We start from the raw sequence: 14816 nt of genomic DNA, 5'->3' as shown, positions 1-14816 counted from the left end.
TGCAAGGTTCCTAGTTAGAGTCTCTCGTAGTTGGCGCTAGCTTGACCTCTAGGAGATTAGCCTACCTTACTCTCTTGATTGCTTAGTTGATTTTCCCTCGCAACACTTCACTTAGTCATCTCCAATCCCAATTAGATATATCCATTCCGAGTACATGCGGATCCTAACCCTAGTGCTTGATAAATTTGATTTCATTTCGATTGTTTGATTGTTTTGAATACACACACCTCACTTTATTGCTTCGAAATAGCTTAGCTTTGACTTTAGCATTCATTTCCCATTCCTAGTGGTTCGACCCTCAACTTACTCTATGCTTTGTATAGGGGTGTTAAGAGATTATAAATTTTGTTTTGACTAAGGTTAGATTAGTTTTCAACAACCTAGTCTTGCCCAAGATCAAAAGTGGAGCCGTTGCCGGAGAATGGTGTAGATGATTGCTATTGTTGTTGAGTCTATTTCACCTTAATCTCAAAAATACAAAAAGATTTTCTTCTTTAGGCTACATTTGTAGCCGTGCTACTAATAATTTTGTTTGAGATTGTTTGTGCAAGTGAACATGGGAGAAGATCAAAGGGTTACATTGAAGGAATTGGGTACTCCGGGTGCCTATAAGTATGAGAGCGGGATTGCTCCATTGTTGATTACGGATAGTGATTTTGAAATTAAGCCGGCAATGATCACCTTGATCGAGAGGCGGCAATATAGTGGTGCATCGAATGAAAGTTTTCTCAATCACCTTAAGGAATTTGAGAAATATTGCAATACTATTAGGGTGAGTGGGGTTAAACAAGAGTTTATCAGGCTCAAATTGTTCCCTTTTTCCCTCATAGGGCGAGCTTTTGAATGGTTGGACAAGGAGATCAAGTCGAATTCTTTAAGAACATGGGACAATGTTACCAAAGGATTCTTATCCCGTTTCTACCATCAAAAGAAAACGGCGTAAGCTAGAACTTTGATCCAAAATTTCAAGCAAAGGCCTAATGAAAATCTCTATGAAGCATGGGAGAGGTACAAAGAGTATCAAAGAGAGTGCCCTCACCAAGGAATTCCAACTTACCAAATAATTCAAATTTTCTATGGTGGTTTGAGTTCTCAAGGTAGATCGAGTTTAGATGCCGGAGCCGGAGGCCCAATCATGAACAAGACGGTGGAAGAGGTTGTTGATGTGATAGATGATGTAGTGAGGAATTACATGAGTTGGCAAGAGGTTGAGGAAGAGTCAACAAACGAGTGTGCCTCGGTTGATCAAGTCAATGCCATCAACAAATTGTCTACTCTACTTTCGGACTTAGGGAAGGAGGTGGCTTCTATCGAAGCTAAGCTTGAAAATTCATCTTCACAAGCACAAGATCTTCCCTCCCAATTTAAGGGGAGAGGTACATCTTCTTACTCTAACCCTCTTTTCGCTTCTTGTTGTATGATTAGAGAATGTTTGGCTTGTGATTTATACGGAAGAAATGATCATGATGCTTCTAATTGTCCAAATGTTCCTTGTGATGGATATGATGAATACAATGAAAATGAAAATGTGCATGTGAATTATGTTGGAAATAGTGATTTTGGATCTAGATTTAATGCTCAAAAGAATGTTGGAAATAGGAACTATTACAACCATGGGAGCTACGATAATTATAACCAAAATAGTGGTTATAGGAACCAAGTAACCCAAGGGTTTCGTGGTAATCATAACAACTTTGTTTGTAATGATCAAAGCTACGGCCAAGAATATGGGGATCATAACCAAGGTTATGGTAATCATTGTCAAAATTCCGGCCAAAATGTTGGTAAGGGTAATTGGAGTAACCAAAGTAGAGGAAATTTTCAAAATGATGCTCAAAGGGGTTCCTCACCCAAATTTACTCCAATAACTCAATGCCAAAGTGATGATTCCTATGTTCAACAATTTCAATTTATGAGTAGGCTAGAGAATTTCATGGAAGATCAAGCCAAGAAGTTGGATGATTACATATCATCTAGTGGCAAAATGTTTCATGTCCTTTTAACTCATGGAAAGATGCTTGAGAACCAAATCATTCAACTAGCTAAACCTTTGAAAGATTGTGCTAGCCCATCTTCTTTATCCTCGCAAGAAATTAATCCTAAGGAACCGGTTTGTTCTATCACCACTAGGAGTGGTAAGGTCCTTGAAGAGAGTGTTCCTAGGAAAAGTAAGGAGGGCAAAGAGGAGAGTGATTCGAGCAAAGAGAATAAGCATGAGGAGTTTAGCAAGATGAGTGAGAAATCTAATGAAGAGCCAAAGGAGAAAGAAAACAAGAAATATGAGGTTTACAAGCCCAAACTTCCATACCCCCAAAAGTTCAATAGGCACAAATTGGATGAGAAATTTGGACAATTCATTGAGATGCTTAAGAAAATTCATCTTTCTATTCCTTTCACCGAAGTCTTGGAACAAATATCAAACTATGCTAGGTTTCTTAAGGAAATTTTGAGCGGAAAAAGGGATTGCAATATGGTGGAACCGGTGAATTTGGGAGAGTGTTATAGTGCCTTTACCCATAATGACTTACCCCAAAAGTTGAAAGACCCCTGGAATTTCTCCATTCCTTGCAAAATCAAACGAAAAATTGTTCCAAAATTCCCTTTGTGATCTCAATGCTAGCGTGAGTATCATGCCTTATTCCATCTTCAAGAGACTTAAGATAGGTGAGCGCCTTCCATCCAACATGACCCTTCAATTAGCCTATAGATCCATCAAGTTTCCAAAGGGAAGTGTTGAGGATGTTCCCCTTAAGATAGGAGAATTCACAATTCCCGTTGATTTCATTGTGCTAGAGATTGCGGAAGATGACCATATTCCTATCATTTTAGGGAGACCTTTCTTAGCTATCTCGGGATCTTTGATAGATTTCAAGGGATGTCGTATTACTTTGAGAGTTGGTAACAATGAGGAAAGTTTCGATCTAAAACCGATGCATGAGTCTTTGTCTTTTGTGAAAGGAATCATGTGTGTTAATTCCCCTCGCTCTATTGATAATGTATGCATGATTGATACTTCAACTAACGATATTCTTGAGAATTGTGATGATGTGCTTTTGAGTTTTGATTGCAAGAAGTTTAGTGAAGAGAAAAAAGAGTTTCCCAAGCTCATAGACGAGGAGGAGATTGACATTCCTCATTGGTTTGAGCTCTACCCTCAAGAGGAGGACGATGATCCTAAGAGTGTTGATGGTGTAAACCATCTACAAAGAGGAACAAGGCAAAGAAAAAAGAACAAGCTTCTAGAAAAAAGAGAAAGAGAATGAGGTTATGGAAAGAGAAGCTTGCTTTTGAGGAATCATCAAATGAAGTCTTATCAAGCAACAACGAGAAGTTGCTAGATATTGAAGAGAAATTTGCTCTTTCCGCCACTTTGAAGAAGGTGGTGTTCTTTCACCCTCCATGATTTGGAGGAAGGGTCGAGCTTAGGACCATAAGCAAGCGCTTCCCGGGAGGCAACCCGAAAATTTCTAACCTTTTCTTTTGATTTCAATTTTTCATAATTTTCTTTCTTTTAGTTTCTTTTCTTTTCTTTCACTTGTTTTTCTTTTGGATTTATAGGTTGAATTCTTGGAGTTGGATTACATCAAGTGGGAACGAGCAATGGAATGGTGTTTAGCAATTTGATGTGTTTATATTCAATTTTATAGAAATTTTGAGGTAAAAGGGGTAAGAATTGTTAGAAAGGTAAGATAGGAAATTTGTGCTTAAGATTGAAGAAATTTGAACTTTGTGAGTTCATCGTGGTTCTACCATTATTTTAGGGGTGTTGAACCCACATTATTCACATTTAGAAATTGATCATTATGATGGGGTCAAAAATCCCGGAATGATAGTTATCGTTGTACCCACGCATGAACGCACCAAGGAGAAGGCATGAGGAGCAGCAGCTGGTGCGGGCGCGCCTAGCCCGTGCGCGGCCGCGCACCCCCCCCCCCCCCCCCCCCCCAGCTGTGCCTTCTTCTTTCTTCTTTCTTCTTTATTTTCCCTCATTTCCCCTTCACCCTCATTTCTCACGCACACAAACCCCTTCACCCTCATCAAAACCGCACCATACCCTACTCACATTCATCAAATTTCACTCAAATTCCTCCAAATTTCCATTACAATTCATCAAATCCTTTCACAATTCTTCCAATTTTTAACAAATTCATACTACATTTCACCCATAACAACCACCATTCCCTCTCCTCCATTGTTGAAGTTAATTTAGGTATTTTCGTGTGGGTGGAAATTGGTGGCTAAAGATTGCTCTAACTTGCTTCTCGTATGGTATAATCATCTACTCTTACTCTTAATTGCTTTATTATAGCATATAATTTCATGTTTCAGGTAGTTCATGGGTATGAATAGTAGTAGTATGTATTTTGGTGGTTTTGATGTTTGAAATTAGATTTTGGTTGGTTATTTGTGATGTATGATGATTGATTATTGCTTACATTGTGTTGTTTGTTGTTTGTGTAGCTTGATTGATCGTTATTGTTGAGAATTGTTGTGATCAGATTTTTGGTAGTGGTGCTTCGTTGATAATGTTGAGCCTTGGTTCTTGATTTCTTTGTGCTTGGTATATGGTTTGAATGCATTTGGTGGCTTAAATTGGTGGTAATTGTGTGTATATATTTGGGATTACTCAACTTTGGTAGTAAGTTGTTGCTTGTCGGTTTTGGTAAAGGAGTTTGTTTGAGGAAGTCAAGATTGTTGGTTGGAGTTTCTTGTGGTGATTGTGGTGTTTTGATTTGCTATCTTTGAAAATCATCATGTCTAAACACATCAAAAGCCTCTTCAAGAAACGAAAAACCAATGAAGAACCCGCTCCTTCTCCCTCTACCTCACAACAACGTCAACCTACCCCTATACCCAAACTTAGAATTACCGACCAAATCCGAAAAGCTAGATACTCCAACCTCAAAGAAAACCGTTCCCTCAAGCCTTCCCGCCACTACTTTCAAGCGGATATGATTAAATTGGGAATTGATGAAGACTTGAGGGAGTTGCTTAACAACCTTCGCATGGGATCTTTTGTGAGTTGGAGCTTCCGTACATATGTTCAACCAACTTTGGAGTTTTTGGACACGGTTGATCTTGTGGTGGTCGAGGGTGATATCTACCGTGTCCGATTTCAACTCTTCAACATTAAATTTGATCAATCTTTGGAAGAGTTTAATGCGGCTCTAGACTTCGATCCAAATTCTGATATTTTGGATCCCGAGCTCTTCTTCGACAATGAATATGATCAGAATTCGTGGTGGGGCGATATTTCTGGTTATGGTGACTTTGGGACCTGGTATGCCAAGATTAGTAAGGTATACCAACCATGTCTCCGGGTTCTCCATAGGCTTTTGGGATATTCGGTGTTCCCGAAGCAAGAATTGGGAAAGATGAGCCAATTGGAACTTCGGATTTTATGGGTGGCTACTCGTGCGGAGTACCGGGGTCACCTAAACTTGGGGTACACTTTTGCAAGCTATTTCCAAGGGTTGCAAGATAGGGATTCCGGCGAGATCCCTTGTGGGAGCTAGGGCTGTTCAATTTCGGATATCCGAAATTTTTGGATCGGAGAAATTGTGATCCGAATCCGATCCAAAATTTTCGGATATCCGAATTTTCGGATCGGATATCCGGATTTTCGGATCAGATAGTCGGATATTCGGATCGGATAGTCGGGTTTTCAGATCGGGTAGTTAAAATTTTCGGACAAAATCCGATCTGTATCCGATCCGAAAATCCGAAAAAAAATTCGGATATCCGATCCGAAATATCCGAAACCTTAAAAACCGGATCGGAAATCCGAAATTTCGGATCGGATCATCGGATTTCCGGATCGGATATTTCGGACTGGATATTTTTGAACACCCCTAGTGGGAGCATGGTCACTAAGCTAGTGACCAACCTTGAGCTAGGGCACTATTTGTCATCTTACACTCCGGTGGGGGATGTTGATTCTCTCTACCTCGACGTCAAGCAATTGAAGCAAATCCATTTCTTAGCAAAGAATGATGACGACGAGGTATTTGATTGGCTAAGGGACAATGAACATTGGTGCTATCTCCCTAACCCTTCCTTGACTTCTCTCCACCGAGAGAATGTAGCAAACATTTGGCATGTCCCCATGATTCACCACCCGCCCTACTATGATGATGATGAGGAGATGGGTGAAGAAGAAGAAGAGCCACAACAACAACATCAAGAGAAACATCACCAATATTCTAGCTCCGATTTGGATGCCCTTAGTGCTCAAATGAAGGGCATGCAAATCCGGTTGGAGGGCATGTATGATCAAGATTTTGAGGCCCTCTATACTCATATGAGAGGGATTTCGGAGATGCAACAAGGTATGTTTCTCCAACAACAACATTTGTATGATGCGGGTGTTAACCGGGGAGAAATCACTCCCCCTATTAACTACCCTTACTTTCCACCCCGATATGGTCCTATACCATCTTTTGGGGGTGATGGGGTACCTATGTACCCATATTGTCAAGGACCCCCGGGGTCCAACACCGAGACTCGCTCATTCCCCAATGAGCATGGTAACTACGATTACCGATGAGCATGGTGATCCTAACTACCCCTATGTACACCCCGATCACCCTCTACCGCTCGCTTTGCCTGAGAAATTCACTCCCCTTGCCCCTTGGAAACAAGATAACTTTAGGGGCATTATGGTTGGTCACCCGGTTACACCGGGGGATGGGATCCTCATGGTCCCCCATCCAAGTTTTCCTATGATGGGGATAACAATATAATGATGGCTCCGGGCCGAGTGGTGGTGGTAGCTAGTTCCCTCATTTTTGTGTCATGTGCCTCCATCCCTTGTCTTATGTGTGCTTGCTTTGTATTATTGGGATGTTGAGATGTATCTTTGATTAGCTTGGGGGAACTTTTCCTTTTCTTAGGGATTTTGTCTCGGTGGCCAATTTGTTGTTGAAACTCACCTTGTTTCTCTTGTCTCTTTGCTTGATAATCTCTTTCTTGACCCTACTTTTATGATTTTTGGTTATTCTTGATCTTCTTATTGTTGTGATGATGATGTGTGATTTTCTCCCTAGAATCCAAACCCCTAATATCCAAATCCCATGAATCCAAACCCTTGAATCAAAATTTTGTAGTTTAGTATTTTGTTGTTTAGTTAGATGTTTAGTTGGTTCTTTAGTTCTTATTTTGTTATTTTTGCTCTCTTAATAGTTTAGTTTCGCTTATTTTCACTTTTTAGTTTCTTTCCTTTTCTATTCTTTTCTTTTGTTTTGAAGTTACTAACCGTTTTCTTTGTCCATAGTTCTCTTTTCCATTTTTTTGTTCTCATATGGCTTTGATGATGATGCTTTGTGTCTTGGAGCTTCATGAGGTAGTTGACTCTTCACCTTACTTCACCTTACTATTTTAGCATTGCTTGGAAGCCGGTGAGAACTTTCTTATTTTCCTTTATTCTCTTTTATTTTCTTGGATGTATAGTTTAGGATTAGTTATAAGAAAAGTTGAATGGTTCGAAGATGGATGCTTTTAACACCTAGAGTGTTTGGGATCATTGGCAATGTTGTCATTTGATCACTTGTTTGTCGATTGGGAATTACATGTTCTACTTGCATATTCGTTTCATTCTTTATTTTCCTTCTTTTCCTTTATCTATGGTTTTCTTTTCTTTTCTTTTCTTTTATTTTATTTTTCTTTCTTTTTGTTTTTGGTTTTTGGTATGTTTTTAGGCTTTATTTGTCATCCTTTTTGTTTTTCTTTTTGAATTAGACTATATACAACCGATTTTTGCTTTTGAATGAATATCTTTCTAAATGGTATAGGTATGCACGGTTTGAGAATATACTTAGTTGACTCTAAGATAGGTGTATGCTAAGGTAGCATGTTCTAGAACTAGGAGGATCATGAAACTGGATTCTACTTGTTTGTGGCATGTTGATAGTTGCTTCCTATGGTTGATTTGACACCTATAATGAGTTTTTGCTACATCCATGTGAGGTTCATCATTTTTCAACCCTTCTACATATCTTGCATGAGTGGCATGGATCCTTGACTATTGCGGACCTAATCTTGAATCTTGACTCATAATTCTCAAACACGAGACCGAACCATCTAGGGAGGACAAAGGCATCTTTTCGGGGTGGTAATTTTTCATTTTCTAGGTTTAATCTTCTTTATTTTAGTTCTTTGGGTCTACATTTGCCCTCTTGCTAACCATTTGAGCCTTTTCCCTTCTTTTCAAGCCACATCTTTAGAAATTTGAGCCTTTTGTTTCTTTTTGTTCCATTTTTGGTTTTTGTGAAGCAAATGGTCATGTTTTTGGAGTTTGTGGTTTATAAGTATGGACATTGGTTCCTTTTGTAAGCAAGCTTGTGTTTTGTGAATATTTTGTGAATAATGGTAAATGTATGATAGATAAAGCCGTCCAAAGTTAAAAAAGGCAAGGACATTGTAGGGAATATTTCAAGCATTACCCCAAACTTGAACCCCGTTGTGATCATACACTAAAGTACGGTGGCGTCCAAAGGGAAAGAAGATAGAGCAAAAGAGTCGCCAACAAGTTTTAGGAACTTGTAAACCGTTCACGAGGTGAAGGTTACACCCCTTAACGTTCCAGGAGATCGTTAAATCCAATAGATCTGGAACCATGACTGGAAGTTCGGGGATGAAAGTACAAATCCAACCTAAAAGTGATTGAACCTGCCCTAATAATAGGCCTCTACTTTATTCTGATCGTATTCATGTGCGTTTTCTGACTAACATGCAATCAATAGGATTACCCTAAACCTGTTTAATCTATGTTGGTTGAATATTAATGCACAAATAAATCTATTATTGGCGATCACTTGAATTATAATCAAATTGCCCTAAACAAGATTATTAATTATCTTATTAAGCGTGATTACAAGTACAAATTCCCTTTAAACATGCATAAAAGGTGTGATCAAGCAATAACAATAAAATATCAAGCAACATAATAATAATCATCATAATTATAACCAAAATCATAATCATAATCATAATCATGTTAAAGCATAATAATAGCAAGATCCTAGGCATGATACTAACAAGATTAATAACAAACCCTAGCATGTCACTAAACATCAAAGATCAAATATATAGCCCTAACATGATACTAACATGAATATTAGGAAAGAAAATAGGAAGCATCTCAGGAATCACAATTGTCATATTTGATATTAGAAATTATAGTTATCACCCTAAACATGATACTAGGAAGATCAAAACATCCTAACATGATACTAGGAATCATAATAACAATCTAGACATGATTTCTATATCATAATATCAATAAATCAACTAAATCACTTACTTGGATGCCTCGTATCTCTTTCTAATAACAAAATACACACGTTAGTAACTTCAAGTAAAATAAAAATCAAACAATTAAATTAAATAATTGAAAGAGAGATTTGGGACCAAACCCTCATAAATTAAAACCTCTCAGGTCTAAGGCAAAGGCAACTTCAAATTTGGCTAGGTGTTTCTAGTGCTTGTGTACGCGGAATTTTGTATGCAAAAGGCTAGTTTAGAATAAGAGAGAGAGAGAGAGTAAGCTTTAGCTTAGAGAGAGAAGAGAATTAGAGAGTTGTTGATGGAAATTGATGATTGAAAACAGAATTTTAAGAGGATATTTATAGAGAAAATCAGCCGGATACGATAAAAAAATAAATCAGAGTTTTGAAAAGAATAAAACACGATCGCAGCGCCAACCACGCGCGTGGCGCCAAACGCTAGATCTAGTGTCAGACGCCAAGTCTAGCGCCAGACGCCAGGCGCTGGTCCTGTCTTCAGACGCTGGAAATAAATTTCCACACGTTTTCTTAATTTGATAAAATTTAGCCGTACGAGAGGGCAAAATCGTATTTTCCTTAAAAACACTTCTTTTATTCTGATTAAAACTCTTAAAAGTCAACTAAAGTCAATTTATCAATGCTAATTAAATTAGGATTCAAAATAACCTTCTAGAAGAATCTAGAAGACTATAATCAATCCTAATTGCATTAGGAATGATAAATCAATAATAGGCCCTCCTCTAGATCATTGGGCCGCATATAAATATCAAACCGGGCCCAGTTTAGTAATTTGGCCATAGCTTCCTCATTATTCATCGGAATTGGGCTTATAATATATCGTTGGAAAGCTCTTTTCGAACCCGACCCAACTACACCATTATTGGACCCTTGCCATAGACCAAACTAAACTGGATTGGCTGTTTTCTTAAAATATGTTTTCAAAAACAGAGAGAAAGAAAAGAATAAAAAATATCCGCAACACTAGACTTTCCACACTTTCACTTCATTCGATTATGATTCGACATGAAAGTTACTCATCACTGGGTTTGGTTTTGGGGAGATACAAATGGGTGTCTACATACGTAATGAATGCAAAGTTGTAAAAGTCGTCCAAAGTTAAAAGAGGCGGGGACATTTCTTTGATTTTATGCATAAAAAGAAATAAAAAAGGTGAAAATGAGAAAATTCAAAAATATTTTGATGTGATTCTTTTCCCCTTTTCAAGCATTGAGGACAATGCTTCCTTCAAGCTTTGGGGAGAAGCTTTTACGCTTTTTGTATATATGTTTGTGAGTATGGCTTTAAATAAGCTTGGGGGAGTTAGTTTGTTTTTGTTTGGTGACTGCTTGATTGTGATTCCAAGAAAGGGCCCGTTCTTTGCTTCACTATTAGGGATACCACCAAATTTTAAAATTTTATCCTACCCCTAACCCTTTTTGCCCTTACGATATAACCATTGGGAAAGACCTTTCGACCTAGAGATTGAGTAAAATTTCGAGGGAGGGCATTATGAATTAAAGCCTAAAGAGAGGGGATGCATAGTCAAGATGTCGTGTAGCCTAAAAGTATTTCTTTTCTGGCTCCTTCGAGGATCTATTGAGATGCTCATTAGAGGGAGATTTGAGACTATAGGGAGAACGCGGTAAGATCGAACGGGATGAAGGTGAATTGAGATAACTAGTTATGTATGCTTAGCATACTCTATGTTTCAATCAACCTCGGATATCTTGAAACGTGCATACCTCTATTGCTTAAGAAAGATGCTTATTCATTTGAAATGTGGTCATTTTGTAAAGTCCAATTTGTAAAGGTTTCAATTTTGTTTTTCTTTCTTTTACTTTCCTTTTTGTGGTTTGCCTCTTGTATATTGGTGGAGAGTTATAGGTTAAGCTCTTATGAAACCTTTACGAGACCTCACTCGTCCTCATAGGCAACTTTGGGGTTTAAAGGGCTTGTTGTAGCTAAAAACAACCGTGATTCCTACGATAGTGAGTCTTAGTGTATATTCCCGTCTTATGTCTTTCTTTTTCTTTTTGAATAAGTCTTTCATCCTTATTCTTTCTTTCTTGTTTTGCTCGAGGACAAGCAAAAGTTTAGCTTGGGGGAATTTGATGAGTGTCATTTATGGCACTCATTTGGTTCTTTTTAGGGTGAATTTCATGTTATTCTATAGCTCTTTTACTTAGCTTTTCCTTGATTTTACTCTTTATTTCTTTTAGATTGCATTTTCTTAGTTAGATTTCTTTCTTTATGCATTTCTTGGTTTATTTTGTTATTTTCTCTTTTATTTGCTTGTTTACCTTTATTTTTCAGGTTAAGGTCGTTATCCAATTTTCCCGAGGCCTCTTCCCAAGTTCGGCATTGATTAGGATGTCTAGTGTTCTCCATTTGAAGCTAAAGTATGGAGAAGTGCAAGTTCATAAGTCCTTGAGCTGTGCATTCAAGCCGTGGGGGCATGATTCCTAGTCTTGAACCCGTAAACATGGAGTTTAGAAACTGCAAGGTCCCGTGTTTATCAAGAGCATTAAGTGGAACGCACGAGGAGCATCGGAATAATAGGGAAGAAGGCTGCCCTGCTCCCAGGCGCGGCCGCGCCTCCCTCGGGTGCGAGCGCGCCTGTCTGGGTCCCAATTCCGTACCCAGATTTGCGCGGTCGCGCTCTCCCTTATGGTTAGCCGCGCCTATATGGGTTTATTTGGGGACGATCTAACTAACTTCTCTTAGTTAGTTTTACTATATATAGATTTTCTTTCTATTTGTAGAGAGAGAGAATCATTAGAGAAGTAATTAGGGAATTAATTCTGAAATTAGAATTAGATTTTAGAGAGAGAAACTCTAGATTTTAGAGAGAGAAGTTCTTGATTGTTGATTAATGATTGAAGATTGTTAATTCTAGCATTTCCTCCATTGAATTGAAGCAAGTTTGTAAGGATTTCTTTTACTTTAATGCTATTTTTAGCTAATCATTTCAATTTCTTTGTTGATTGCTCAAGTTTTAATTGAATTTGTGTTTGGATTGGTTTTATTGATATGATGATGATGAAATTGTTGATTAGTTTAGTTTTGATCTTAATTTCAATGGATTATGAGTAGTTCTCTTGCTAGGGGAATGGTGAAGCATGTATGAGTGATAGATTGATACTAATTTGGGGAAATTGATGGAGTAGATGTTGTGATTAAATGGGTTGATTGATTAAGTGCGTGTGTGTGATTAATTGAAGAGTAGCTAACTTTGATTTATTACACTAGAATGCATTGTAAGCTTTCATTGATACGGAAAATTGATTTGTGGCTTGCTTTTGTCGATTGAGTAGGTTTGCAAGGTTCCTAGTTAGAGTCTCTCGTCGTAGTTGGCACTAGCTTGACCTCTAGGAGATTAGCCTACCGTACTCTCTTGATTGCTTAGTTGATTTTCCCTCGCAACACTTGACTTAGTCATCTCCAATCCCAATTAGCTATATCCATTCCGAGTACATGCGGATCCTAACCCTAGTGCTTGATAAATTTGATTTCATTTAGATTGTTTGATTGTTTTAAATACACACACCTCACTTTATTGCATCGAAATAGCTTAGCTTTGACTTTAGCATTAATTGCCCATTCCTAGTGGTTCGACCCTAGAATGTCCTTATTTCACGAGAAAAACTTTGTTTTTGTTATCACTAAGAGAAAATAAATCAAATTACTGACTCCATTTGACCATTTTTATAGCTCTACTATTCCGTTTTGTTTTTGTTATCACTGAAAGAAAATTAATCAATTGTTAATGTAGTTGTATTATTGAAAGAATGAGAGATTAAGTATGTGTGCATGCTAATTATCGTTGTTGGTCATCACTTAAAAAACTTATCAATTGTTTTCCTCTTTCTAGGGTCTAGCTCTACCAACAATTATTGGAGGTAACTTGAAGATGGTGTTTGGAGGCAGCCTCGGAATTGAGATTAAAGTTGCAGCTACCCGGAAAAATGGTGGAAGATGTAAATTATTCAACACACTAATTTAGAGGAAAATAATTTAAATCTGATGGTAGTCTTAAGTAAACTTATTTTATTATTTTATATATACATATATATATATATATATATTGTTGTAAAATAAGGGGAAAGATGAGAGATTGAAAGAGAATAAATCTGTGTATATTATTCCATATGATAAGGTGTATATATACATACAATATTTTAGGGTTTGATTGGATAAGAATATAAACCCTAGATCTAGATTGTTCTGGGATGATACAAAAGAGGATAATGGATATCCACAAATATTTCATAACACTCCCCTTTGGATGTCCATTATCGAAGATTGTGCCTCACCCTGTGGGATAAAAACATAGTGAAGGAAAAAGAGTATATCATTCTTCGTAATACGCTCGAGATGCTGCCTCATTAAAAACCTTACCAGGAAAACCCAATTTGGGACAAAACCATGGTCAAGGGAAAAAGAGTGCAGCGCGTATTTTCTCCCCCTGATGAATACATAACTTGAAATCTTCTAGTGCCACAACGATGAATCTAATATGTTTGGATGTCTTCTCATATGTAGTAAGTAAAGTATCATTCGTTGATCTTCGACTCTCCTAAGCTGAAGTTGCATCTTCAATTCTTCAAGTCTTCACGTGAGCATGTGAAGTGTCTTCATTTCACAATACATGTGTTTATCTCTAATATCATTATATCAAATCTCTGTTTAATAGTTGATTTAAAAATTAACCTTATGCGGTTATGACTTCTTCTGGAAGTCGTTAATAATAGAAATTGATAATCATTATTTGATCAAACATTCATTAATAATCAGTTGATGACAAAACTTGACATTATTAATGTCGTTCTTCAACCTCATATGAATTGTAATATAACATATGTAATTATTTACACTAATCATGGTTCTTCTGGACCATAAGAAACATTCTCACGCATAAGTATCCAGTTTCTTTAGAAGTTTCATAATTAACTACATGATAATTTTTCTACGAATTGAATACAAATAGTAAATCTCACTAACTCTTATATACTCAAACTTCAGGTTGAGATGTCAATGATGTAATCACATAAAATTTTCAAGAGTTTGATAATTGTAATATTCAAAAATTTGTAGGGCTGGTTATTTAAATATGTCGTATATAAGTTCTTCAAGAACTCTTCTTACATGATTCATAACATGTTATTAAATCGACGTTTTCAATAATTTCATCACAACTATAAGCCCATTGGAATATAAATATTTCTTTGAAATTTTCCTTCAAAGTTACAAATACGCCATGCTATATATTTTTTGAACAGACATTCACATATACCACAATTATTGTATAGAACTAATGCATCAATATGAGATATAGAAAACAAAATATATAACGAGTAATGCATCTAACTACTTTCAATATATGAAATGAATAATCCATTAACCTATGACTCACACATGTATATGAACATACATAAGACTCTAAATAATGCAAGACACTGTACATTGTGGATTTTAAAATCCATATTTCATTGGACTTCTGGTCCATGATAAACTTTAATTATTATCATTATG

General features: G+C 37.1%; 1 pseudogene; it reads right to left on the bottom strand.

Moving 5' to 3' along the window:
- Nucleotides 1-947: 947 nt before the first annotated feature.
- Nucleotides 948-1047, bottom strand: LOC145564977 (small nucleolar RNA R71; annotated as a pseudogene).
- Between the last annotated feature and the right edge of the window lie 13769 nt (nucleotides 1048-14816).

The sequence above is a fragment of the Chenopodium album genome, chromosome 1 (genome assembly GCF_948465745.1).
Source record: "Chenopodium album chromosome 1, dcCheAlbu1.1, whole genome shotgun sequence".
NCBI lineage: Eukaryota > Viridiplantae > Streptophyta > Magnoliopsida > Caryophyllales > Amaranthaceae > Chenopodium > Chenopodium album.
Note: the sequence above shows the minus strand (reverse complement) of the source record. Positions and strands in the feature narration are given on the sequence as shown.